Genomic DNA, 27,615 nt, shown 5'->3' with positions numbered 1-27,615 from the left:
GTTGTCCACCAGTGGGACCTGGCCCCGGAATTTGTACTGGGATTTGGATCTCATCAAGGAATAGTCGTGACATTAAGACTCCTGCTTTGCAATAGCTCCATTCTGGGCACTGATGTCAATCCAGTTTCAAGTTGTAGTTAGTAACTGCATGGAAACCCCCTTTTTTCCCCAGCCACTAACTACGTCAAGTGCTGGAACCTCATTTATGAATGTGAACATTTTTCCACCTGTGTGTAACTGAATATATTTCATCATAAGTAGGTCTCTGACATTCTTCTTCTTTTTCTACGCAGTGAAGGTACCATTCTCCACCACACTTATTCTCTGTCTCTGGGATTTGTTCAAAGAACTGGTAGGTTATAGGTGTTTCTATTTTTAGCTTGTATTTTAAGATAATAGGAAGGAATGGAGAACGGTCTCTTTTCAACCATACCGTGGATAGCCTACATAATTGTCCTCTGTAAACCGTGCAGGGATGTTTCCTTCTCCTGACGAGTCTTCTGTGACTTTCCTATGTTTGCCAGTCCCTTGTACGTCTTCCACACATTATTGCATCCTCTGACTTACCAGGATTTGGTATTTACATTGATATTTTTCCTTTAGGGAATTTGAAAATAAATAGACATATGACAAAATTATGTAGATTAAGAAAATATAGCGTCTATTGCGACTCATTAGATTTATTTTAACACAAAAAGCTATTTCCCGGGGGGGGGGGGGAGGTATGTGAAAGTAAATCACTGTTTATCTATGTGTTACAGTTTATGTAGTAGTCAACTCATGATCTCTGTACTCAGATTACCCACCTTGTGTATTACCTGTGACAGGTATATACACTTCTGTTGTATAAGCTTTATTTTAACTTCTTTCTCCTACTTGCCACATTTTCTTACTGTCTCACAGAGTGGTTGGTGGTCAATAAATGCAGACTCAGAATAATTAGGAAAGAACGGCTTCAGGAAAAAACGATCAAAATGTATTTCAAACTAAGCTAGAATTGAATTTTGGTTTATCTCATGCTTTTAAATGAGATTTCATTTGCTTACATTCCTAAGTGCATATCTTTAAGAGTTGTCTATTCTTTCTAAATAAAATGTAGCAAAACACTCAGGTGCGCGTAGAAACAAGGACGTGTTGGATTCAGAACACTTTCTCCACCATCTCCAGACCTTTTTCCCTTCCTTCTTCTAGTGTTCTGACTTGGGTGTTTGGCATAGAGCCTCCCTCATCCGCCACTGGCCATCGGTGGGATCTCTACAGGCCTGAACCTGAGAGCATTTAGCAGAGGCAGAGTTTTGACTGGGATTGAGACACTTAAAGATTGATGACCCGATAGTGTGGGAAGGAACAGCCAGGATGGAACAAGTGGAGAAAATAGGCTGCAGAAGGGAGTCAGAGAGGAAAAAAAAATAAAAGCAAAATTCAGTTCTCTTTAATATTGCAAAGCCGAATAGACATACAAAATTTTCCCCCAGATTATCACATCGATCCTACAAATAAGCCATAGACTCTCAGCCAGAGTTTGGCAAGAGAAAAGAGAGAAAGGAAGGAAGGAGGAGGAGGAGGAGAGGAAGAAGGGCTATTTCCATGCCAAGAGACAGTCTCTGCCCTTTGAGTAACTTTTGCTTGAACATGAGAAGAAGGTTCCTCATTTTGCAATGTAACAAAACATTGACTGCATAACGGAAACACTTCTTAAAACAATTTAGAATTTGGCAGGGATGTAGACTTAGCGGGGAAGGGAAACTATCGGCAGAATTTTTATATTTTAAAGCACGGCGAAATATTACCTCTCATTTAAGAAGTTGTTCTCTTAGGAGAGTTTTCAGTTAAAGACATTGCTTTTTCTTTTCCTTTTAAAACATGGTAGCATTAAGCATCATTATTATAATACTGAGAGATGGAAAGAATTAAATAATTAGAATTGTTAATGTCTTGGTCAAATTACATTACATATTCTGGATCTTAAAAAAATTCAACCTGTATGTTTCAGGTATACTGTAGTCGATCATGGAGAAATGGCCTTTTTGGCAAAACTTACTTTGTTTAAAGACCAAATGAACACTACATGCTCTTAATTCCCATTAGTGACAGCTCATACATTAAAATGGAGACTTTTATGATGTACCAAGTTTAAGATTTGCTGGCATTTCCAAATCAGGACTAATTGTACCTTACATGAACTTATTTAGGAAAGAAACCTGTAGTTTGCAATATTATTTAAAAAAAAAGAAAAACAAATGGTAAGGATTCCTTTTAATCTGATATTGGCCTAGGTCACTTTCTACCATAACTGATACATTGAGCCATTACCTTCCGCAGTATGATATTAAGTGACGATTTCAAAGTATGCAGTAATGTTGGAGATGAGAACGTCTAAATTCACACAGTCACCGTCAAAGTTGGCTTGAGCTGTAAGCATTTCAAATAATTTCTATGGGGGAATGAAAGAGAAAGAGATTTTTATGGGGACTGTGGTGAAAACAAGCCAGACGACGTTTTCTGCCGGCCCAGACTTTTCCTTATGGCCTCTAGCTGTCCTTTTGACTTTCTTCTTTTTCCTTTCTCTAATATTGCTTGTGAAATTTTGCCTACAGGAAACCGCTTTAAAATAGAAGTATTACCTAAAGTAGCAGTAAAGTGAAGAGTATAATAAACAACATATAAAAGCCCTATCTGACCGGTAGGCTTAGATACAAAAGGGCTTCTAGGTATTTAAGGACGAACCTTCCCTAGGCAAGTAAATGACTGGAAATGATTTTAATTATTATTATTGTAGACAGATTAATCCTTTTACAAAGCAACTTTTTACCAATTCAGTGCTGTACAGTGGTGAAGTCTTAATTAAGGTCAGAAAAGTCGGCTTTGAGGTCTGATTCTCAGGTTCATGGGCAATGTGACCTTGGAAATGTCATTTTAATCCATCTGAATTTTTATCCTCTGTAAAATAGAACTAACCGTGTTTGTCCACCCATAAGTTCTTGAAAAGCAAATAAGGTAATATATATTGTTATTTTGAAAATAACTGCTTTAAATGAATGAGATTGTTAGGATTTCAGTTCCTAACATGAATAATGTAAGCGGAAATATCTGTTTCTGATTAGCCTGTTTTGTTCATCAATGTAAAAATAACTTCCTCAAATTTAGTGGATTTAATAAAACATTTTAATAATATAATTGTGAGTTCAACTATGACCCCGCATGCATCTTAATATCCTAAAGAAATATTCAACTTCATTATCACAGCTCGATAACACAAAATAATTGATTTCTATGTAGGTACTTATTGGTATAGAGTATCGACTTCAGCTATTGCTCTACGGACTCTAAATCTTACTGTTCTCTAAAAGCTGCAATCAATAGCCCCCTGCTAGTGGGCTGTGTAAGTCTGTGGTTACTTTCTTTCAAAGGGTCCTGGGCACATGACTCTCTCTTGGCTGCGCCCCTCCGTCCAGTACTTAAATCACCTGGGTGCTTGTTAAAATACAGATCCCAGAGCCCTTTCACTGGTGAGGTTTGGGATTAGGATTTTTGAATAAGCCCTCCAGGTGCTACTGATGAACACGAATGATTAGGGATCACTATTTCTCGATCACTAAATTCTGAGTGTCTGACGAATCAGTCAATGTAATTCTTCTGCATTTTATGCTGGGAAAATGTGGGGGGGAGGGGTTGGAATCTTAACCATGCCTAATAGAGTGACCAGCACTTTTGTTTTAGACCTTCTCACCAGCAGTGCTGGCTAACTGTCCCATTCAGGATGAGTGGTATTATTTCTGAAAAAAATAAATGCAAATATGAGGTTTAAAGATTCAAACTTCTTTGACCCCTTTTGTTCAATGACAGCCTGTGAATGTTCACTGAGAAGTTACAGAGCCCCTTTTGGCAGAAGAGTCTTGTATTGCCAACCATAACAGCCATTGAATTGGCTCAAGGTACAGCTGAAATAAAGTGTTGAAACTTTCCATCTGACCATTGACCATATGGGAATGTTTCCCCTGCCATTACCTACAAGGTGCAAGTTGAGTTACTGCTTTTGTACCTGACTGATCCACCCTGATACTATTCTAGCTATCCTGAGAATGTCTAGACTTCCAAGTAATTTGGAAGATTTTGCCATTTTTTAGTTACTCAAGAACGGAGTTAACTTGTGGTGGACGGTGGGAAGAGGGGCATCTGGTGTTTTTGTGAGTAAACTCGGCAGGAGGAGGGAGATGGAGGTAGGGGAAAGGGGTGACTCTTCTACGGCAGTGGGTTCTTCCAGTGTTTGCACTAACTAGCAGGATGCCCAGGACACATCGGAGCTTTCCAAAGTGCAAATGCTCCAGTGGCAGCCCGGATCTACTGAATCAGAAACTCCCGGGAGGGGGGCGCCTGGATGGCTCAGTCCTTAAGCGTCTGCCTTCCGCTCAGGGCGTGATCCCAGGGTCCTGGGATCGAGCCCTGCATCGGGCTCCCTGCCCGGCTGGGACCCTGCTTCTTTCTCTCCCACTCCCCCTGCTTGTGTTCCCTCTCTCGCTGGCTGTCTCTCTCTCTCTGTCAAATAAATAAATAAATAAATAAAATCTTTAAAAAAAAAAAAAAAGAAAGAAAGAAACTCCGGGAGGGGGAGGGGGCCTGGCAGTCTATCCTTCTGCATGCTGTGAGAACCACCGCTCTTTGGCAGAGTTTGTCAGCCCTGAGAGGCAGTCCAACTATGCACCCTTTCTATATTCCCAAACTAAAACAGCTCCCGGTAGTCCGGCACGAAGCAGCTGGTCCTGACAGTATGCACGTGACGCGGGAAGCGCTGGCCTGACGGTTCACTTCTATTGATTCAGGTCCCCGTTGCTCTGGTCCAACCTTCTCAGAAGCACACGGCCATCACCCGTCACTAGCAGGTGCTGTAGCAGCAGGTTAGAAGGCTCTGCCCATCCTTTCTCTGTTCAGAACAGCGGCAGAATTGCCCTTTGGGATACACATCGGGCAAACCTTGCATGATTTTACCGAATAATCCAGGTCAGCTTGTCTCTCGCAAGAATCAAACCCGATCTGGGAAACAAACTGAGGGCTTCAGAGGGGAGGGGGTGGGGGATTGGGATAGGCTGGTGATGGGTATTAAGGAGGGCACATATTGCATGGTGCACTGGGTGTTATATGCAAGTAATGAATCATGGAACATTGCATCAAGAACTGGGGATGTAGTGTATGGTGACTAATATAACAAAATAAATATTATTAAAAAAAAAAAAAGAATCAAACCCGATCAGCCACCTGTTAATCTCTTGTCAAAATCTTTGGTGGTCTCTGGTCGTAAAAGCCACAGCTGCTCCCTCCATGGGGCAGGTCCTGGATTTGTTGGCATCTCAGTACCTTTCCGGGCAATGGAAATGATTCCCTTGGGGCCATTCTGAGCCTGGACGTAGCTAGCTTAGTGTTCAAATCAAGTCACTACTTAAGAATGCAAAATAATTAGGCTGTACATATGCACACAGTTATGCATGCAAGGAGAGAATGCAGGTGTCGGGAAATCAGGGCACTTACAGAAGAGGTGTCTTAGCTACACGCAAACTGAGGGTTCCTTCCTCTTTCCCTTTTTTTCCCTTTCCCATAGCTGGCTCTTTCTATGCCTACCTGCTTTTCCACCTGCCTCTCTTAATGAATGAAAGCCTGCCTTTGTAATTTGTAAGAAAATAGTTAAGCATCACCTACTTTGGGATTAATTGCCCTGAGTCAGAATGCCGGCTTTATTCTCTACAACCTCAACAAAAGATTTCTGAGAAGGGATGGGGATAAACTTTCCTAAACATTATGGCATAGAGGAAAAAAAAAATCAACATCAGTTATTATGTTTACATTTTTGTTTCTCTGTGCATTAGCTGTTCAACTTTGGACAAATAGCTTGCTGACCTGTTTCATCACCTGTAAAATGGGATAATACTTATTTTACAGGATTTTGTGTGCCTCATATAATTAATATAAAGTACATGCACATAAATGATGCTTAAAAACTGGTAGCTGTCATTTTTTCCTATTGTTACTTTTAGAATTTCCTGTTGGCATCAAAAGATTATATTTATTTGCAATGCAGAAGATGGTAGTTTAAAAAATAGAACTATATTCTTCCTTTTTAATAATTTGACATTGAAATGAGTTATCAAAAAGATGTTTTGAACCCATCTTCCCTGAAGGTCTTTAAAATAGGTCACATCTGATGTAGAATTGTCTGGCTTGTCTTAGATGACAAAACTCTAAAACTTCTTCCCCATTTTGAGGTTTAGTGATTTATCCCTGGCCTAATGGACACAGAGAAAATTGATTTAAGTGACACAGATGAAAGCAAAGGGATAACAGTTGCTCTCAATTTACCAATTTCCAGTGTTTGTGAAGTTTATCTTTTAGTTGCAGCAATAATGCTCTCAACTTTCATCCCTGTAATCATCTTCCATCAGTTTCAAAACATTTTCTGTAATAGCTGTTCAGCTAATAGACATTTCAGAGTTGGTAAATAATTTGTCCAGGTTAGAGGGGGGCCTAATTTCAGGTTAGTGTATCAACAGTGTCCACTGAACATAAATGCACTCTGTTTGACTTTAATATTTAAGATAATCAGAAAATGTGAAAAGTAATATTTCTAAAAATGAAAAAAAATTGCTTTATTCAGGTTTTTTCTGTATTCCTGCAGAAAAGCCAAGGGGACTGTGATATAATCAGAAATACATATTTGGTCTTTATTCCAGTTTCTGACAGAGAGCTCCTTTTCTAATTCCCCAAGTGATGAAAGCAAGAAAAGTGATTTTTTGTTATGTTACTCAGGTGATTTGGAAAACATTGAAGGATGGGGGCTGGTTGCAGGTGGAGCCAACCAGTGATCAGGGGGCATGGAACTTTCCAGGGAGGGAAGAGGGATGGGAGGTTGAGTTCAATCACCAGGGGCCAGTGATTTAAGCAATCAGTCCTATGGAATGAGGCCTCCATAAAAACCCACACGGAGGGAGTCTGAAGAGTTTCTGGGTTGCCGATGTGTGGGTATTTCTGGAAGAGAGCTTGCTCGGAGGGCATGGGGTCTCCTTGCCCTTTCTCCATACCTTGCCCTGTGTGTCTCTTCCATCCGACTGTTCCTGAGTTATATCCGGGTAATAAACAGGTAAGTAAAATGTTTCTCTGAATTCTGAGAGTCATTCTAGCTAATTAATCAAACCCGAGGAGGGGGTTGTGGGAACCTCCAATCTCTAGTTTGTCCTTCAGAAGCACTGGTGATGTCTGGACTGAAATCTGGACTTGAGAGTGGTGTCTGAATGGGGGGAGCAGTCTTGTAGAACTGAGTCCTTATTCTGTGTAATCTGATGCTATCTCCGGGTAAGTCGTGTCAGAATTGAATCACAGGACATCTGGCTAGCATTAAAGAATTGCTTGGCATGGGGGGAAGAAACTCATACATTGGAACTGGGGTGCAGAATCTTAGGGACAAATCAGAATTTGTGGGCTGCTCTCTACTGTTAAAATTCAACTTGAGTGAATTTTGGAAATCTTCTGGTTTTATTCAGTGATTCATGAATCGGGTAGAAGCCATTCTAGCAGATAGAAAGGAGCTCTAGAGGAGCTGTAGAAAACGAGACTTTTATAGGTAGAAGGGAGCAGGAACAAGGAAGTTACACCAGGCAAAAATGCAGGTTGTTTTTTTGTTTGTTTGTTTGTTTTTGCAAAGTTACTTTCCTTTAGGGATTGACTGAGGTCTGTCACACAGATGACCTCACTAGTGCTAATCAGGCGATTCCTGACCGACTGCTTTAAGATTCCTGTTCTGGGAGAGCAAGAAAGTACAACTGAGTTAAGTCTTGGTTTGGTGATGTGGGGGTTGGCATACTGATGCCAATTTTTGGCCTGTTTGCTTGTATTTAACGCTACTCAATGTGTTTAAATGCTGAAACATATGCTGTTCTTTTTTCACTGCTTGCTTCACATGAGTATACCTTATTTCCCAGTATGATTTTATATGCCCCATGGTTCTGAACACATAGCAAGAATTTACAAGTATTTGCTGACTTTAAATTACTATTAAGTATCCAGGGGTATTTCTAAAAAAATATATAGGCAGAAACGACACACATTTTGGTGCATATACCGTAACTGATATCATGGTGTATGCTCCATTCTATTGAGAATTGATGCCGTAGGAAGTCATTAAACCTTAAAAATAAAAGCACACACTAAATTAGAGTAACATATTGATGAATGATCTATACAACAGATGTCTGCTCATAAACCCAGCTTAATGACCAGATAAATATGTCCTGAATAAAAGTAGAATTAAGAAAATCTTTACCTTGAACTGATTAATTAAAATTTTAAATACCCTTGGCTCCTAAGATGGGAGAGGATTGAACTACAAAATTACCATTTAGTTTTTCCGCATGTATCCTAACATTCTATTAAACACAAATAATAGGTGAAATTTACTAATTTGGGTACTAATAATTCCAGATTTGTGACAGTTTTACTCCACTAAAAGCTGCGGGTTTGAGCCATGGTGGCTCAGTCGGTTGAGCGTCCAACTCGTGATTATGGCTCAGGTCGTGATCTCAGGCTGCTGGGATAGAGCCCCGTGTTGGGCTCCCCATTCAGTGGGGAGTCTGCTTGTCTCTCTCCCTCTGCCCCTCCCCCTGCTCTCTTTTTCTCTCTCTCTCAATAAATAAATCTTAAAAAGAAAAAAAAAAGCTGGGGTGTTGTGGTGTGCTACTTAAGGAAAAAGGAATTGGTACTTTTGGAAATATAATCAAGAACAAAGTATTTGAGGAAAAAGTATTTGGGGACTTTAACATATTCCTTTACAACAAATAAATGGATGTTGATAATTTCAAGTGAATGTTCTCTGTGCAAGAGTGGTGAGCGTAGGACCCAAGAAGCACCATGATGTAAGTATGGTTTCTAAGTACACAGAAGGAAAGAAAATTTTTAAATGTTACATGGATTTTGGCAATATAAAGCAGTCTGTTTTAGGATTACTGCTCACTCTCACTTTGACATTACACAACTTCCACACACTGAAATCCGTCTCCTGAAACTGAGGACATCTAGTCTTCTGATGACTAAGAAACCATGGTTATTGAGGAAACTATTGCTAATGAGGATTGTAACAACCTGTTAGACTTGGTACTCACTAGGTATTGTGCTAAGCCCTTGAGGCGACTGATGTCCTTCTCACAAGTACCCGAAGGCAGAGTACTTTACCATACCTGCTTGACAGGTCAAGTCCTAGAGACTCCGTGTTTAAGTGACCTGCCTTGGCCACGCAGCTAGGCAGTAGCAGGGACATTTGAATTCAGTTGTTTCTGGCTCTGGAGTCCGTAATGGTACCACTTGGCTCTAAAATCTATGGCAGCTTTACCCCTTTTGTTCTTTCCCCCACTTTGACGTATTGCACAGATCTCATTCTAAATAGTATAGGGAGTAAGTCAGTGCAGGTTATGCAATAGATGTTTTGGAAACAATGAGGAAACCTAGCCAGGACCCCTTAATTGAGTGAACCACAAACCCTCTTCACCTATCTAAAAGACTTATTCCTTCTGACTTGGGTAGTGAGAAAGATGCAGGAGATGTTTCTCTGCTCTTCCTGTTCGGCTTCGTTTGGCTGCCCAACCCCCAACAGGAGTTCCTATCTCCCCAAAGGAACCGGCCAGATCCTTCTTGAAAGGAGAGCATGCTTAGCCTTCTGTCAGAGATCCCCAATACCAGTGCTACTGTCAGCTCCACATGGTTGGCTATATGGAAAACCTACTTTGTTCTTTGATTCTTGGTAAAGGCTTTTCCTTACTATATTTTGGACCTCAGAATAACAGAAGAACATAATTAAGAATAACCCACTCCCCTTAATTTTGCTACATTGGAGAAATGCTTGGTCCTCCCCGTCATAAAAGTCCCTGCCCTTCTGGTGGCAATGGAATTCCACAGTCACGGTCACTTTCACAAAGTGAGGGGAAATGGGCCTTCAGATGGTATATCCCCATGTGTTTCACAGGACTATCAACTTTGTGTCTCTGTAAAACAGACTTTGAATTATGTATTATTGCTCTCCTTACTGTTTTTCTTTATATTTGGAATCAAGTGTTAAGCTTTTATTTCTTCTTACGAGTAACTGAGGCAAAATCCTCTATTCCAGATGAACTGAGCATGTTTCATATATTTACAACCAATCACTCTAGCTCTCTTTGCCTGAGAACTATGCCGTGGGACTCTGCTAATCTTAGTTAAACTCAGGATGTACTCGGTTTGTCTGTTTTGTAGGGTTCGTGTTTCTTGAGTAGAATAAACCCTGAGTCTGATTCCTATAGTCTGTCACTTTTCCAACAGTGTAGGGTCAAAGTGCAAGTTATCGTCAATTTGTCTTTATCCTGGGGTTTAGAAACATTGTGGTACTTCCAACTCGCACATTCAGTGTCAGCTGGGCTGTTGACTGAGTGGTTTTTATAATTCCTTTTTGGTATTCAAAAGCAGCTGTAAAGCATCCTTGCTTTCCTACAAATTGGGAGGCTTATAATTCAATGGGTATTGACTTAAGCAGTTTGTTATAAACTCTGAGGGTATTAAAAAATCATTAGGCTGTAAAAAAGTACCATTTGGCCCTCGGAATATGCATTGTATTTCTCTATATTTGCCAGAATAATTCACCTTTTAATCTTTCCTGCATCTGTCTCCATCCTTACTCTTTAATTAATGGCACGTATTTGCAGGGTACCTACTTTATGCCCATTAGAATTAGTAGGTTAAGGAATCCTCATCTGGTTGGAGATCATGCCCTGAGTTCTCTCACTGAGACTGACAGTAAAAATTGGAATCTTTAAAATGAGACAGAATCTTAATTATATTCTAAACTTGCTACTTGATTTCAAATGCATTTATGTTGATTGATTTCAACCCAGGAGATGGCAATACTTGCCTCCTTAATTTTTTTGGAGACCATCACAGTGGTATAGAAAGAAAAAAGGCAAGATTAAATAAGTTAGTGCTCATTTGGAATTTTATCTTCTCCTCCTCCATATTTCCTATGTCGAGAGGGGAAAAATATAAGCTCGGATAGGAAATTCCAAAATCAATATGCTATCTCTCTTAGAACATGTGTTTTGTGTTGGAACATTTCAAAGTTAAATATAAAACTCAAATGAAAGACTGAATCAAAAACTGGAAAATTAACATTGATGTTTCTCGGTAAGACTCTTCCTTTTTTGACACTATTGAATATTATGCTGCTTTTCTGACTATTCTGAGGACGATTTTATTTGCACTAGTGGCTTATTTTCAGCATAGTTGGGCCTAAAGAAGGTATGCCCCATGTGTATCTCAGGACTATCGTTACCAAATGAGAGCTGAAGTCCCTGTAAATAAGTTTATGAAATCCTTTATGATAAAATAAATCTTCAAATGCCACTGTTGACATCAGAACCTTAGTAATTTTTCTCATCTTCAATCTTGATTGCCAAAAATAGATTTGTTCCCGCCTGCTTAAAATTATTTGATTCACTAAGAGAGGAATTTAAATTACATAGAGGGATATTTTAACAATAAAACCGAAGCTTTCATTTAGGAGCTCTAATTTCATGAATAACTACTTTGAAGAAGCAATTGAGGCCAGAGATTTGGGGGCTTTCTGTTTTGGAGGGTTTTTTTTTTTTTCTTCTTCTTCAAGAGAATTTTTCCATTTACAAGTGCATCTTTCTGTGCTTAGTTTAGATGTTGTCATGCTTTGACTGAAGTAAGTTCTTTACAAAATGCCAATGAAATAGTGAAGAAAAAAATGAAATTTCAATTCTCACACTTTCAATAGCTCCTTGTTTCTTCCTGATTGAAGAAGAGTAGACCTGTGATAATGGATATTTCCTAAAATTTAAAAAAATGTATTAACCACAAAATCCATGTCATCTAGTAAATGGGTACTTCTTGAAGTTCATGAAGCTCGGTGGGCCTCACTGTGGCTTTCTTCTTTCTGTATACATGAAGAAAGTCCAACTTTATTGTCCCATTATTACATTCAGCCATATAGCCACTTTTTGTTCAGTCAGTATTTATTGCACTCCTTCTCGGTTATACGAGGGGAAGGATGGGGTAAGGATGGCCTCTTTAAAGAAATAACATTTGAGATGGGACCTAAATGGGGAGAAAGAATCAACCATATGAAAAATGAGAGCTACAGTACATTCTAGCTATGTGCAAATATGTGCAAAGGCAATGGGTGGGAAAGATGGGCATGCTCAGGAAACGGGGAGCAAAAAGACTGCTGTGACTGAAGTGTAGTAAGAGCGGGGCATGAAATAAGACAGAAGAGTCTAGCTATGCAAATAAGAGTCTAGGTATAATTTTCAAAGGCCACAGTAAGGAGTTAAAATTCTAAGTGCAGAGGGCACACAACAGAATGGAAGGACCCAAATGACCATCTCATTCATGTATTAAGATTGTTCCTGTTACTTCAAGGAAACCCTTTCTCCTTTAGGAGTTTGACAATCATTTTGGGATCTGCTCTAATTAAGGGCAATAAAAGTCTGGTTCAAGGTTGTAGCAGAGAACAGAGAGAAAAGTAAATCAAGTCTTCACGCATTTTGGGGGTTGAGTGGACATGACTTGCTAAAATGGGTCCCAAAGTGTACAGTCATCAGCTGAAGGGGAGAGGAGGGACCAAGTGCAGCTCTGATATTTCTGGTCAGTGCAGTTACTCCCTGGTGCCGTGGCAGAAAAGGGAGGAGACTGGGGCATGGAACAGATGAAGGTCAGGTCATTCTGAGTTTGAAACTTTTTTCAAACACCTAGGATATCAAAGAGTCAGTTTGCAATATTCAGCTGAATCTCAGAAGTGAGACTTGGCCTGAGGATAAAAATGTGGGAATCATAAAATATAAAGATATTTAAATCCATGAGTCCGGGTAAGATCACTTTAGGCTATACAGTTATTTTAGAGAGTTCGGTAGATCATAAATTTCTTATCTTAGCCTTTAAAACTTAAGCAGGTTGATCAAGCAGGTTGATCAGCTAAGATAAGACCTCAGCAGTTTCTTTTATTAGTTGTCCTCAGGAAGGCGTTTTAAGGGTACTATGACATGCAGCCAAATTCCTTTTCTTCCTGGAGCATCTGAAGCTTGGCTGTAGTCTCAGAATAAATGATAGTCTAATAAATGCTCTATTTTGAGGAACTAATCCCCTGATGAGTATCTCCTCCTGAACCAAATAGTTCAGTTTCTTAAGTGTTTGTAACCTAAACTCCACAACAAATCTGTAACAATGACAATACCAACTACCTCACTCTCCATTGCTATATATAAGATTTTTTTTTTTTTTTTTTAAGATGAAAGAGGACCTGGTCTTAGAGCAACACAAAAATGTGGTGGGATCAAGGTCAGAGTGCTTCTCCATATTCATGAACTACCATCTGGGATGTTGAGAAACTCCTTTGGCCCCAGTGATATGATTGATCAGCCTGACCTCTGTTTCTGGGTGCAGACTTTAACAGAGGGTATGGATCTGCTTCACTGTGAAACAACATAAGAGTCCCTATTTCTACATCAGCAGCTCTGAAAGTTGCTGCTGTGGGGAAGGACTAGTTAATCTAAGTTGCAAGCCATAATTCAAAGGGACTGCTATTGGCTGTGTGGTGGTTTTGTCAATTGCCTTCAAGCTGAAGTGCTTTTCATCAGTTAATGCCATAGAAGTCATCACATAGGTGGCAACCTCCTATTGGTTGGGACCAACATCACTCCTCATTCAAAGTTGCAAAGAAACAACCAATGGCAACTCTAGAGGATGGTGTAATGGATAAACAAGACTCTTAATTGCACAAGGAATCAAGACCCTTGAAATGTAAGATGGTGGTTCAAGTTGGCCAAAGGCAAAATTATGACGAAGGAAGCAAATTTTCTGAGCACATACTTAGCAACTGGACTCTGTCATTTTTCTTGAATGAAAGAATGCGGAGGATAATCTAGGTAAATTTCCCTAGTTGTAGAAGTCTCCTGCCCCGTGTTGTTGAGGGGGTAGAAAGTGTCTGCATTTTAGAAAATGATCACAGGAGGAACAGTCTTCTCTAGGAAATACTTAGTTTTGTGACCTAGAGAAAGAAACTGTCCTTGAAGATGGCATATCCAGTTTAAAGCAAATTTGTACACAAACTTTACCAACTGGTATCAGTTGGGATAGGCTGAATTAGGTTGAGGCAACAAATATGGCTAATGAGGTGTGCATTCTGGGCTATGTAGTCCTGCATCCAGCTTCTTGGTGCCTGAATGTATACAGGCTAATAGAACTGGCCCAATGGAGAGCTCTTAGAGATCAGAATAAAAAGAACCTGAAGGCACCATAAGAGAGGTCTTACAGATTTGCCCAAAAGGTGCATGCACACTAGGGCAGCTTTATTCCTAACTGACAAAATGTGGAAGTAAACAAGATGTCACTTAGTAGGTGTGGACAAATAAACTGTAGTATGTTCAGGCAATGGAATGTTATTAGTAAGAAGGAATGAGCTATCAAGTTATGAAAAGACATGGAAGATGCTTAAATGCCTATTAGTAAGTGGGGGGGGGGGAAGCTATTCTGGAAAAACTACATACTTCATGATTCCTGCTATAGAACATTCTGGAAAGGGCAAAACTATGGAGACAGGAAAAAAAAAATAGTGATTGCCTGGGGTTAAGAGGGAGAGCGAGATGAGTAGGTAGAACACAGAATTTTTAGGGCAGTGAAGCTATTGTGTATGATACCACAATGGCAGTTACAATTCCTTATACATCTGTCAAAACCCATACAGTGTACAACACTGAGAATGAGCCCACATGTAAAATATGGACTGTGTGTCAGTGCAGATCCATGAATTGTAACAAGTGTACCACTCTGGTGGGGGGATGTTGCTAATACGGGATGTATGCTTGTGTGGGGGCAGGGAGTTTATGGGAAATCTCTGTACCTGCTTCTCTGTTTTGCTATGAGCCTAATACTGCTCAAAAAGAACAGTTTATTGTAAAAAGGGGGGGTACTTGTTTTCACAATTCCCTGGCCAAAATGGTGTGGGGAAGTCTATTTCATCCATAAAAAAAAAAAAACAATAAAGAGTAATACAATCTATAACAACCTACTCTTCAAGGTCAAAAGCTCTATGATTTATCCCTATGTCCACCATGGTAACTAACATCGTACCTTATGTGTAGATGGTGTTCAAATAGTCAAGTAAAATTGAATTAATCGTGTAGAAGTATCTTAAAAACATGAAAGAAATAGACATCTAGGTTAAATAATGAGAACTATTCACCAGTAATATTTAAATGATCCATCATTAATTACAGGCTGCAGTAATTGTGCATTTTAGTGGATCGTCATTGTGTGCCACCAGCAGACTCCTGACATAGAGCATATTTCATAATTCAGTTGATCGGAAGGCACGTTGAAAAAGTTTATTCAATATTGACATATTAGATGACATTCCTTTGTAGTAATTTTGGATCCATGAAAATAATAATCATTTAATTCAATCAACAATAGAAGTTATAGTTAATCTTCTTTATTATCACCATTTAGTTTTAAAAATTATGGCAAAATACATATAACACAAAACTTACCACCTTAACTTTTTTAAAACTTAAAGATTAAAAAAAATTATTTATTTAAAGTAATCTCTACATCCAACATAGGGATCAAACTTAAAACCCTGAGATGTAAGAGTCCCGTGCTTTACTGACTGAACCAGCCAGGCACCCCACGTCTTAACCCTTTTTATGTGTTTGGTTCAGTAGTGTTAAGTACGTTCAATTATCCAATCTTCAGGAATTTTTCATCTTGCAAAACAAACTTTGTACCCATTAAACAACTTCCCATTTCCTCCTCCCCCCAGCCTCTGGTAACCACCATTGTACTTTCCGTTTCTATGAATTTGATTACTCCAGCTGATTTATGTAAGTGGGGTCTTACAGTATTTGTCCTTTTGTGATTGGCTTATTTCACTCAGTAAACTGTTCTTATGGTTCCTCCATGTTATGACGTGTGTCAGAATCTCCTTCCTGTTTAACAAAAGTACTCCATTGTTGGTATATACCACATTTTGTCATTTGTTGTTAGGCACTTGGGGTTCTTCCACCTTTTTGTTGTGAATAATGCAGCTGTGAATGTAGGTGCATAAATATCTCAAGACCCTGATTTCATTTTTTTAGGTCTATACCCAGAAGCAGAATTGTTCTGTCATACAGTAATTCTATTTTTAATTCCTTGGACAGCTGTGATACGGTTTCCCAAAGTGCCTATACCATTTATAGTCCCACCAATAGTGCACAAATGTTCCAATTTCTCTGCATCCTTGCCAACGCTTATTTTCTGTGTGGTGGTGGTGGTTTTATGGTGGCCATTCTTTTTTGTCTACCATAAAATACCAAAGCCATTTGCTTTTTCGATGCATTTTTGAGATCTATTTCTTTCCAAACTTTATTTAAATTCTAGGAGACCTATTTTGATATATTTGTGTGAAATAATTTAAAACATGTTAAATTATTGATTAAAATGTCTTTGTAAGTAAAGTATAACTTTCAAATTTACTGAAACAGAAGAGTTGAAGGTAACTACTTTGGGGAAATCCCACGTGATGGTTTTGAGAAATTCTGCATTAAAGTTTTATACCAGATAATAAGAATAATCTTTGGAAGAGATGTTTCAGGGAATACACTTAATGCTCTTAAAGGGAGCAGAATGGTTTGTAGAATTAGGACATCAGGATTCAAATCCCAGTTTTATCTCTTAAAAGCTGAATGACCCACAGACTCAATGACTTTGTTAGATTATGACATATTTCTGCAATAGGCAAATTACAGTTATCTAAATTCTTATACAAAGATCTTTACTGGTGTCAATTATTCCTGGGATTTTTTTTTTTTAAAAGATATTCTTTATCAGAGCTGGTGAACAAGTGAGCACAAGCAGAGGGAGCCGCAGGCAGAGGGAGAAGCAGGCTCTCTGATGAGCAAGGAGCCCAATTGATCCCAGGACCCTGGGATCATAACCTGAGCTAAAGGCAGATGCTTAACTGATTCAGCCACCTGGGTGTCCCTATTCCTGGGATTAATAAATATATTAATCACTGGGTTCTGATTCAGGCACCATTCCTGTGATATTTGCTAGCTGTCACTCTCTGCTATTTACTCTGAAATGTCCTATCATGTTCTTAAAACTTCCTAATGTTTGTCATCATTGTGTTGTCTACTGCTCACAGGAATGAATGGTCTTTGCCCTGTCTTCAATCTGTTGCCTTCTCATGTAAAACCATGATGTTTTGTGGGAATGGTCTATAATGCTGCTATCAGAGAGATGAGAATGAAGAGGAGATGAAGTTGGGGAGGCTAGTAAGGAAAGAACCAGGTAATGAAGGGTCTCTTGCGCCAAGCTTGGGAGACTAGACCTTTTTCTGTAGGGTTTGAGTGCTTAAGTGGGAAGTATTAGGGTACACAGTATGGAGGGTGGATTGGAGACTAGCTATAAACACCAAGATAAGTTCAGAGATCTTTGTAATGTTTTGAGAAAAATGAAATTGTGTATTAGGGTAAGAGCAATCCTAAAAAGCTATTTAGAAGGAGAATAGAGAGGACACAGTAAAGTAAGGTACAGAGAAGGAGAATGACTTCAAAATTTCTGATCAGGAGATAGTGGAGCTAATGACTAAAGAAAAAGGTTGTGATGGAAATGAAAAGGCTCCCATTTTTGACATGTACCCATGGAACATCCAATTTGGAGATATGTAGGAGTATATGGGTATGCCGATTTAGAGCCCAGGAGACCTAGACATATAAAGCTCTCAGTCTTCAGTGAAGAGGCAGTGATTGGAGCCATGGGAATGATGGGAAAGGTTGAACTTGCCTAGTGAGAGCATGTAATTCAGGAATAGAGCTGTGGTCAGTAGCATGCCAGGGATGGACAAAAGCAGAGAAGACAGTGAAGCATAATAAGGAGGTGTAATGAAATAGTGAACCCTAGACAAGACGACTTTTCTTAAGGAAAGTCTTTATTAACATCAGATATCACATTAGCAAGAAAAAAAATTAATTTCTCCAAACTTCTTTAAATGTAGCTCAAAACGTATATGGATTTTGGACTCTGGATGCCTTCTCTCTATCTGGTTGTAATAAGAGGTAAATATGATGCAATATAAAACACTAATCTCAAAGTAAAAAATACATGCAAAAATTGACCCAGAAGAGTTTACGGTGACATGTGGTAGAAAGAGCTTGAGAGAGTTGAAGACATGAGTCTAGTTCAGATTATGGCACTGAATACCTGCGTGACCTTGGACATCTACTTTCACTCATCAGAAACTCCGTTTTATCACCTGAAAATTAGACATGTTCATTTCCTTGCTGCTCTAAAATTCTATTTTATTATTATTTTAGAGAGCACATGCGTGTGAGCAGGGGTGGGGAGGAGCAGAGGAAGAGGGAGAGAGAATCTTAAACATGCTCCATGCCTAGCATGAAGCCCAATGCAGGGCTTGATCTCATGACTCTGAGATCATGACCTGAACCGATTGATATCAAGAGTCAGATGCCTAACCAACTGAGTCACCCAGGCAAAAAAACTTTATTTTAAAATACAAGTCATACATTGTTTTTATTCAAGACCAAAGAAATATGCCCTAGAAGAAATGGTATAATATTTATTAAACTAAAATTTCCACTAAGGAAATTTTTTACAGCCACTCTGGAAAACAGTGTGGAGGTCCCTTAAACAGTTAAAAATTGAGCTACCCTATGACCCAGCCATTGCACTACTGAGTATTTACCCCAAAGATACAGACATAGTGAAGAGAAGGGCCATATGCACCCCAATGTTCATAGCAGCATTGTCCACAATAGCTAAATCATAGAAGGAGCCGAGATGCCCTTCAACAGATGACTGGATTAAGAAGATGTGGTCCATATATACAATGGAATATTACTCAGCCATCAAAAAGAACAATTTCTTAACATTTGCTGCAACATGGACGGCACTGGAGGAGATAATGCTAAGTGAAATAAGTCAAGCAGAGAAAGACAATTATCATATGGTTTCACTCATCTATGGAACATAAGAACTAGGAAGATCAGTAGGAGAAGAAAGGGATAAAGAAAGGGGGGGTAATCAGAAGGGGGAATGAAGCATGAGAGACTATGGACTCTGAGAAACAAACTGAGGGCTTCAGAGGGGAAGAGGGTGGGGGAATGGGATAGACTGGTGATGGGTAATAAGGAGGGCACGTATTGCATGGTGCACTGTGTGTTATACGCAACTAATGAATCATGGAACTTTACATCAAAAACCAGGGACGTATTGTATGGTGACTAACATAATATAATAAAAAATATTATAAAAAAAAATAAAATTTCCACTAAGGAAATTTCCATCAGTTATTTTCTATAACTTTTTTCAATTTACTTAAGCACTAAAAAGCAGTCCAACCTTCCTCCCACCCTCTACTACCCACATCTGACAACCATTAATCTGTTCCCTGTATCTATGAGGTCCTATTATATATATGTTTATATAAACCACATATAAGAGATCACACAGTATTTGGTTTTCGTGTTATTTCACTTAGCATAATGCCTTCAAGGTCCATACATGTTGCAGATAGTTAAGATTTTATTCTTTATGACTGAATAATATATGTGTGTGTGTGTATGTGTATGTAATCACCTTTACTCATTAATTCATTGATGGACACATAGGTTGTTTCCATATGTTGGCTATTATAAGTAATGCTGCAGTGAACATTGCAGTGCATGCTTCTTTTTGAGTAAGTGTTTTGGTTTCTTGAGATAAATAGAAGTGGAATTACTGGATCATATGGTAGTCTTTTTTTTTTTTTTTCCTTTGAGGAAACTCCATGCTGTTTGGCACAGTGGTTGCTTCAGTTTACATTCCCTCAATAGGGCATAACGATTCCCTTTTTCCACATCTCTGCTGACATTTGTTACTTCTCATGTTTTTGATAATAGCCATTCCAACAAGTGTAAGATGATAGCTCATTGTAGTTTGATTTGCGTTTTCCTGATAAGTGATGTTGAACATCTTTTCACATACCTGTTGGCCATGTGTAGGTCTTCTTTGAAAAAATATCTAATCATGTCTTCTCATTTTTTTTTTCTTAAAATTGAAATATGTCTCTATTGTGCAAAAGAAACTCCAAGGACAATGGTTCAGGTTGGAGTAGGGGCTTCGCGACATCATCAGGGACCCAAACTTTGTCTGCTTCACTCTTAGGCCTTTCCAGCTGTGGTCCTTCTCTTCTTGTCCAGCAGCCAATGGTGCTGCTCACTTGCCATCTAGAAGAGAGGTTCTGAAGTTTGCTATGCACGAAGCACACCTAGAGAACTTTAAAAAATAAAAAACAAAAACTCAACACCTGGGCTACATCCCAGAACAACTGAACCAAAACCTCTGGGGATAAGGGTGGGGGGTGGGACCCAGGCATTCTGCCCGTTCTAAAACTCAACAATTTTACCCACCCGCCATGGTTTTGTTTCTAATGTCTCATTTTTATCTTTTTATCATGTGTATCCCTTAACTAATTCTGTAATCAGTTAATTTTACTTTTTGTTTCTTAGCCTTCATCCTAGCTTTATAAGGGATTAATCCACTACCTTTAGTATATATTTACCATTCCAGTGAGGTTTATTCTTTAATATGTGTCGGTGACAGCTTTATTTTTTTTAAGTTTTTATTTTAATTCCAGTTTCAGTGATAACTTTAAAATCTGGTCAATGATATGGCCTTGCTTTAAGGTTTGTCACATAAATTTTTAAAATATAGCCTTGTGGTCCCCCCCCCCATTCATACACCTGTTATTTCCTCATTAGGCTGCTTTCCTTTTTTTTTTTTAGATTTTATTTGCGAGAGAGGGCACACACACAAGCAGGGTGAGGGGCAGAGTTAGAAGCATAGTTTCTGCTGAGCAGGGATCCCAAGGCAGGGCTCAATCCCAGGACCCAGAGATCCTGAGCTGAAGGCAAGCGCTTAACTGACTGAGCCATCCAGGTACCCCCTATTATGCTACTTAATTCTCTTCTACTCCCCAGATTGGCTAACAACATACCTTGTAGACCTATTTGTAATAGAGGCCTAATAAATGTCTTGTAACTGATTGATATCACCTATCGTTCCACTCAACCTTGCCCCATCATTTCTCCTACCCTTTTCATCTATCCCCATGGCTTTTATTACCATTCCAATGAGGATTTGAGTAGTTAGAGCGCTGTGGGTGTTCAACAAATATTAAAGAAGAACAGCACACTTCCCATTCTAATTTAGATCGTGTTTCATTTACAAGAAGGTTAGAATTGGTAGTTTTACTTTTGCCCATCTGAGTATTATAGAGGCAACACTTCTACCCCAAATACTCTTGCTCCACAGATTTTATACCCTAATGTTACCTATTATGCACTTGTGATGCTTTACTTTTTTTTTTTTTTTGCCTTATTTCCTTTGTTTTAACTGGCATCGCCTCTATTCTAAGCATAGCCTTACTTGATGCATGTTTTCATTCTTGCATCTCTAAGTCTTACAATGTTGGTCTCCCAGTTATCTTCTAACATTCTCTAAAATAGTGCCCAGTACTGCATTTCTTCACAAATTCTATTCATACAAGATCCTTTTCATTAATACAAGGACCTAAGAGGACCTTTGCCATGCTTTTTCATTCCCACCTGTATTAACTTTTAACCAGCTCTTTGACCTTGGGTAGGTCTACCTATCTGGGTATGGCTAAGTCCAGGTGTGATAACTGGAACTCCTCCTTCTCCAGACTGCCAGTGTAGCATTCAGCATGATGAACCGCAGTTATATTGGTAATTTGCCATATCCAGTGGACTATAAACTCCTGAAGGGAGGTTTCAGTTCCCAAAGGAGGTCATAGCTATCATTGCAATCACCCCACAGCCCATCTCTGATCATAAACGTGCTCAAATATTTAGTAAATGACCCCTTTAAGACACTTCATCAGCCCACATCACTACATTTCCTAAGTCCTTGGAGCAGTGTTTAAAGTTTGTGGTTTGTATTTTATATGTTCCTTTGTGCTTTCCTATGCTTGGAAAGCTTTCCTAAGCTTTCCTCTAAAGACCTACAAAAACTTTATATTCTCTACAAAAATGATTTGAACAACAGTATGACATTACTGTCAATTGAGGGGCATATTTACCCTAATTTTGTTCCATATTGCTCCACAATTAATATGGGATTATTCATAACTTAAGTGATGAAAGTAAAATATGAAATACAAATCTATTTTATTATATGTATGTTTCTCTGTATTTTTATTGTATATATTTTAGAAGTTTCCAGATGGCAAGAACCCTGAATATGCAGATTTTTTTACTGGAACAGCCTGTCAATTCTATGATACCCTGTAATTTTGTAAAGGTCCATATGCTAATTCCCATGGTTATTACTTCATTATATAATGTGGTAAATTATTCTTTGCAGCAACAAGCAATCTGCACCTCTCAAATCAGATGCTGCCTGATATCACCTGGGAGTACATTTATGAAAAGAGTGAATAAAGGAAAGGAAAATCTAGTGGTCTAATGGCTTGATCAAGGGAGTAGTTGTTAGTGACAGTAACATTGAGTTCTATTTCTGGCTCTACTTTCCTTTCCTGACTACAGTACAGGCTGCCAAAGCTCTCGTTATTACTTACTTTATTGTATTGTATTGTTTTTTAAAGTGGTTATTTCCATGGCAACAAGGCACAGTTCCAGGCATCAGGGAGGCATGACAGCCACAGTGGAGTTGGGAACCAGCAAAGATAAAGGGGGTGGAGGAAAAAGGAGTGGGGGTATGAAGAACTTTGCGGGCAAAGAAGTAGGATGGATCTGGCAAAACACCAAAGATGTTCTAATTTGAAATGTCAGTTAATGGAAAATTTTGGTTTCTTCATGTTTACTAAGTCTAGTGGATAACATAGCTGTTTTTATTTTTCTAATAGTAAAAAAGTAATAGACTACCCCGAGATGATATTGCTGATGCAATTATAAGGTCACACTTCTAGACATCAGTAGGTAGTCTTTCTTGATCTGGCCATCATTCTTTTTATGAGTGTCCAAATGATCAATGATAATGGGATAATTTTAGCTATGTTGGAATGAAAGAGTACTTGATCTGGAGGCAGTCCTGATGTGCTGGGGGCGGGGAGGCCTCCCACTGTTGCCATTGAGGTTCGACCTGTTTTCCAGAGATGAAGGCATAAAGCTCTTCTGATCAATAGGACACGGTATATGAGAATGGGTTAATCCCTGCCATTGCATTGTGACATCACAGTGGACTGTGGTGGTTCCCCAATAAGACAAAAATAGTTAATAGGTCAGTGAGAATAGTAAAGATCTCAACATCTTGAGCCCTTACTAAGATCCAGGCACTGGTCTAATCAATTTCAATGTATTAACTTAGATTTCAAAAGATTGCCCTCTTATCAAAGAATTTACTAAGTTAGTGTGTACAGTTATCTACATAATGAAAACTTAGTTCTTAAAATGTCCTCACTGTACCCTAAGAAACTTAGATAAAGATATTAGTTAGGTTACATATTTCTCATTATCTGTCAGATAGACTATTGAATCATACATTTGATTCCATCATTAGTACTCACCTTAAGAAATATGTACTAAGCCTGTTGACAAGAATTGCTTCAAGAAATTTGCCATTTTAAGGTATTACTGTAAAACATAGTGTTTAGAAGCTTTGAACTTTTGCACATCATATTGGCAGAGTGAAAGGGCATTTTGTACTAATCTTGTCCTATTCACTGAATTCCAGAGAAATGATCCAGACTTACCTTATTAGATTAAGAGTCATTGAAATGATCTCCGTGAACCCTATTCTCAAACTTGTAGATAGTATGTACAGGGACTGTGGGTTCCAATGGAAATGGAAGGATTTAGTTTCTTTCCTTCACTATCAGGACACATGGATTTTCTCCATTTGGTTACTTAAAAAGGCCATGTGGGTTAAAAAAAAATCCATTATATTGGAGTACTTGACATTGTACATAGCATACTCCCAAAACAATTCTACTTGATCCTCAGGGGTAAACATTCCTTTGAAATTTTCTTGTTTTATGAATTGGGGGGGGGGATGGATACATTTTATACAAATCCATACATAGTCCATTAAATGACTAAACAATCCATTTAGGACCCAAATCTCTAAAGTCCCAGTCTAGCAGTTAATTCTAGCACAACCTTCTGCTGTTCAACCAGAGATATCTTATATCCTGATTTTATTAAGGTATTATTTTCAAAATTTAATTATATAGAAAAAGAAAATGAATGCTAATGAAAACCATGAAAATCTCGTTAGTACACCGAATATTTTGGGTTCAAGTACATACTATTTTGCTTGTTAATAAAATTGCTTACACAGTAGTTGAATTTTAAAAGTTAAAACTCCAAAGATAATCTTTCAATTAGATGAATATTAGAACATTATTCCCCAGGTGATGTTAAAATGTTTTGTTTGTACTTTGGTACTATCTAGAAGATAATGTAGTAATTCTTAAGACATTTAGCCTTTCTAAGAAGGAGTGAGGCTAATTAATGTCTGATTCCATTGCTAAATTCTCTTAGAATTCAGTCAGTTGACCTCTATTAGGCAAAATACTGTGGTGGAAGGATCTCGCCATTTAATTTTAAATACCATTACTGAAATGTTGGTAAAATTTTAAATACCATTACTGAAATATTGGCTGGACCTATACATGTTCCTGGTTTCCAAGTTATTTGGTTGCCCTGACTTTGAAATAATTCATCACATTGCCATTTAACCTACACTGCTAGAAGGTAGTGTCAAATTCCTGTTCTATTTAAAGAACTTTAGGAGACCCATTTAACAATCTTTATTACATTCTTGTTGGATTTTAAATACTGTGCTGAGGTGAAAATTGTACACATGTGAGATGAGGTGCTTCCATAATATTTTATGCTAAGTGCCCATCAGTAGATGAATGGATAAAGAAAAAGTGGTGTGTGTGTAATGGAATATTACTCAGCTGTAAAAAATGAGATCTTGTCATTTGTGACAACATGGATAGAGCTGGAGGTTATCATTCTAAGTGAATTAAGTCCAAGATAAATAGCATATGATTTCACTAGATGTGGAATCTAAAAAATAAAACCAATAAAAAAAAACCCCAAAAAACATTCAAACAGCTAATAGGTGGTTGCTGGAAGGGGATGAGGGATGGGGCAAAATAAGTGAAGGGACTTAAGAGGTAAAAGATTCCAGTTACAAAATGAGGTCACAGCCTAGGGAATGTAGGCAATAATAATGTATGGTGACAGATCGTAACTACACTTATTGTGGTGAACATAAGATATAGAATTTTATTAATTCCAGTATAGTTAACATACAACGTTACATTAGTTTCAGGTGGACAGCAGAGTGATTCAACACTTTTTTTTTTTTAAAGATTTTATTTATTTATTTGACAGAGATAGAGACAGCCAGCGAGAGAGGGAACACAAGCAGGGGCAGTGGGAGAGGAAGAAGCAGGCTCCTAGCGGAGGAGCCTGATGTGGGGCTCGATCCCACAATGCCGGGATCACGCCCTGAGCCGAAGGCAGACGCTCAACCGCTGCATCACTCAGACGCCCTGATTCAACACTTCCGTACATCACCCAGTGCTCATCATAACAAGTTCACTCCTTAATCCCCTTCACCTATTTAACTCATCCACCCACCTACCTCCCCTCTTGTAACCATCAGTTTGTTCTCTATAGCTAAGACTGCTTCTTGGTTTGGGCTCTCTCTCTCTCTTTTTCTTTTTTTTTATTCATTTTTGTTTCTTAAATTCCACATATGAAAATTATATGGTATTTTGTCTTTCTCTGACTTATTTCAGTTAGCATTATACCTTCTAGATCCATCCATGGTGTTGCATATGGCAAGATTTCACCCTTTATTTATAGCTGAATAATATTCCTGTGTGTGTGTGTGTGTGTGTGCACGTGAGCGCGTATACACAGGATCCCAGGGTTCTAGGATTGAGCCCCATGTCTGGTTCCCTGCTGAGCACAGTCTGCTTCTCTCTCTCCCTCTGCCCCGCCCCCAGCTCCTGCTTGCTTGCTTTCTCTCTCAAATAATCTTTATTAAAAAAAAAAAAAACAGGATGCATGTATCCCTTTAAGTTAGTGTTTTTGTATTTTTTGAGTAAATACCAATTGTACAATTACTAGATTGTAGGGTAGCTCTCTTTAACTTTTTGAGGAACCTCCATACTGTCTTCCAGAGTAGCTGCACCAGTTTGCATTCCGACCAACAGGCACAAGGGTTCCTTTTCCTCTACATCCTCCCCAACACCTGTTGTTTCTTGTGTTGTTGATTTTAGCCATTCTGACAGGTGTGAGGTGATATCTCATTGTAGTTTTGATTTGCATTTCCTTGATGGCAAGTGATAATAAACCTCTTTTCATGCATCTGTTGGCCATCTGGATGTTTGCTTTGGAAAAATGTCCACGTATTTTGCCCATTTTTAATGGGATTATTTGTATTTTGGGTGTTAAGTTGTATCAGTTCTTCATATATTTTGAATACTAACCCTTTATTGGATATGTCATTTGCAAATATCTTCTCCCAGTCAGTAGGTTGCCTTTTTTCTTTTGTTGTTTCCTTCAAAAATAGCTTTTTATTTTGACGTAGTCCCAATAGTTTATTTTTATTTCCCTTGCTGCGGGAGACCTATCTAGAAAAATGTTGCTACATCCAAAGTCAGACATTTCTGCCTGTGTTCCCTTCTAGGATTTCATGTCTCACATTCAGGTCTTCAACCATTTTGAGTTTATTTTTGTGTATAGTGGAAAAAAAAAAAAGGTCCAGTTTCATTCTTTTGCATAATAGTTGACCAGTTTTCCCAACAGCACTTGTTGGAAGAGACTGTCTTTTCCCATCGGATATTCTTTCCTTCTTTGTCAAAGATTAATTGACCATATGGTTGTAGGTTCATTCATGGGTTTTCTATTCCATTCCATTGATCTATGTGTCTATTTTTGTGCCAGTACCATACTGTCTTGATCCCTACAGCTTTGTAATATAACTTGAAGTCCAGAATTGTGATGCTTGAAGCTTTGCTCTTCTTTTTCATAATTGCTTTGGCTATTCGGGGTCTTCTGTGGTTCTATACAAATTTTAGGATTATCTGTCCTAGCTCTATGAAAAATGTTGTTGATATGGATTAAATGTGTCAATTGCTTTGGGTAGTATAAGTATTTTAATATTCTTCCAATCCATGGGCATGGAATGTCTTTCCATCTCTTTGTGCTGTCTTCAATTTCTTTCACCAGTGTTTTACAGTTTTCAGAGTATACGTCTTTCATTTCTTTGGTTAGGTTTATTCATAGGTATCTTAGCTTTTGGTGCAATTGTAAATGGGACTTTTTCTTCTCTTTTTTTAAGGTTTTATTTTTAACTAATCTCTACACCCAACATGGGGCTTGAATTTACAACCCCAAGATCAAGTGTCACATGCTGTATGGACTGAGCCAGCCAGGTGCCCCAGGATTGTTTTGTTAGTTTCTCTTTTTGCTGCTTTTTTATTAGCATGTAGAAATGGAACAGATTTCAGCATACGGATTTTGTAAATACATAGAATTGTTGATTCAC

The 27,615-nt window shown here is 38.5% G+C and overlaps 1 protein-coding gene across 1 annotated transcript in view; it reads left to right on the top strand.

Moving 5' to 3' along the window:
• Nucleotides 1–27,615, top strand: part of DLGAP1 (DLG associated protein 1) — an 843,835-nt gene that overhangs the window by 52,742 nt on the left and 763,478 nt on the right. The window lies entirely within an intron of this gene.

The sequence above is a fragment of the Ursus arctos genome, unplaced genomic scaffold (genome assembly GCF_023065955.2).
Source record: "Ursus arctos isolate Adak ecotype North America unplaced genomic scaffold, UrsArc2.0 scaffold_17, whole genome shotgun sequence".
NCBI classification, from domain to species: domain Eukaryota; kingdom Metazoa; phylum Chordata; class Mammalia; order Carnivora; family Ursidae; genus Ursus; species Ursus arctos.
Note: the sequence above shows the minus strand (reverse complement) of the source record. Positions and strands in the feature narration are given on the sequence as shown.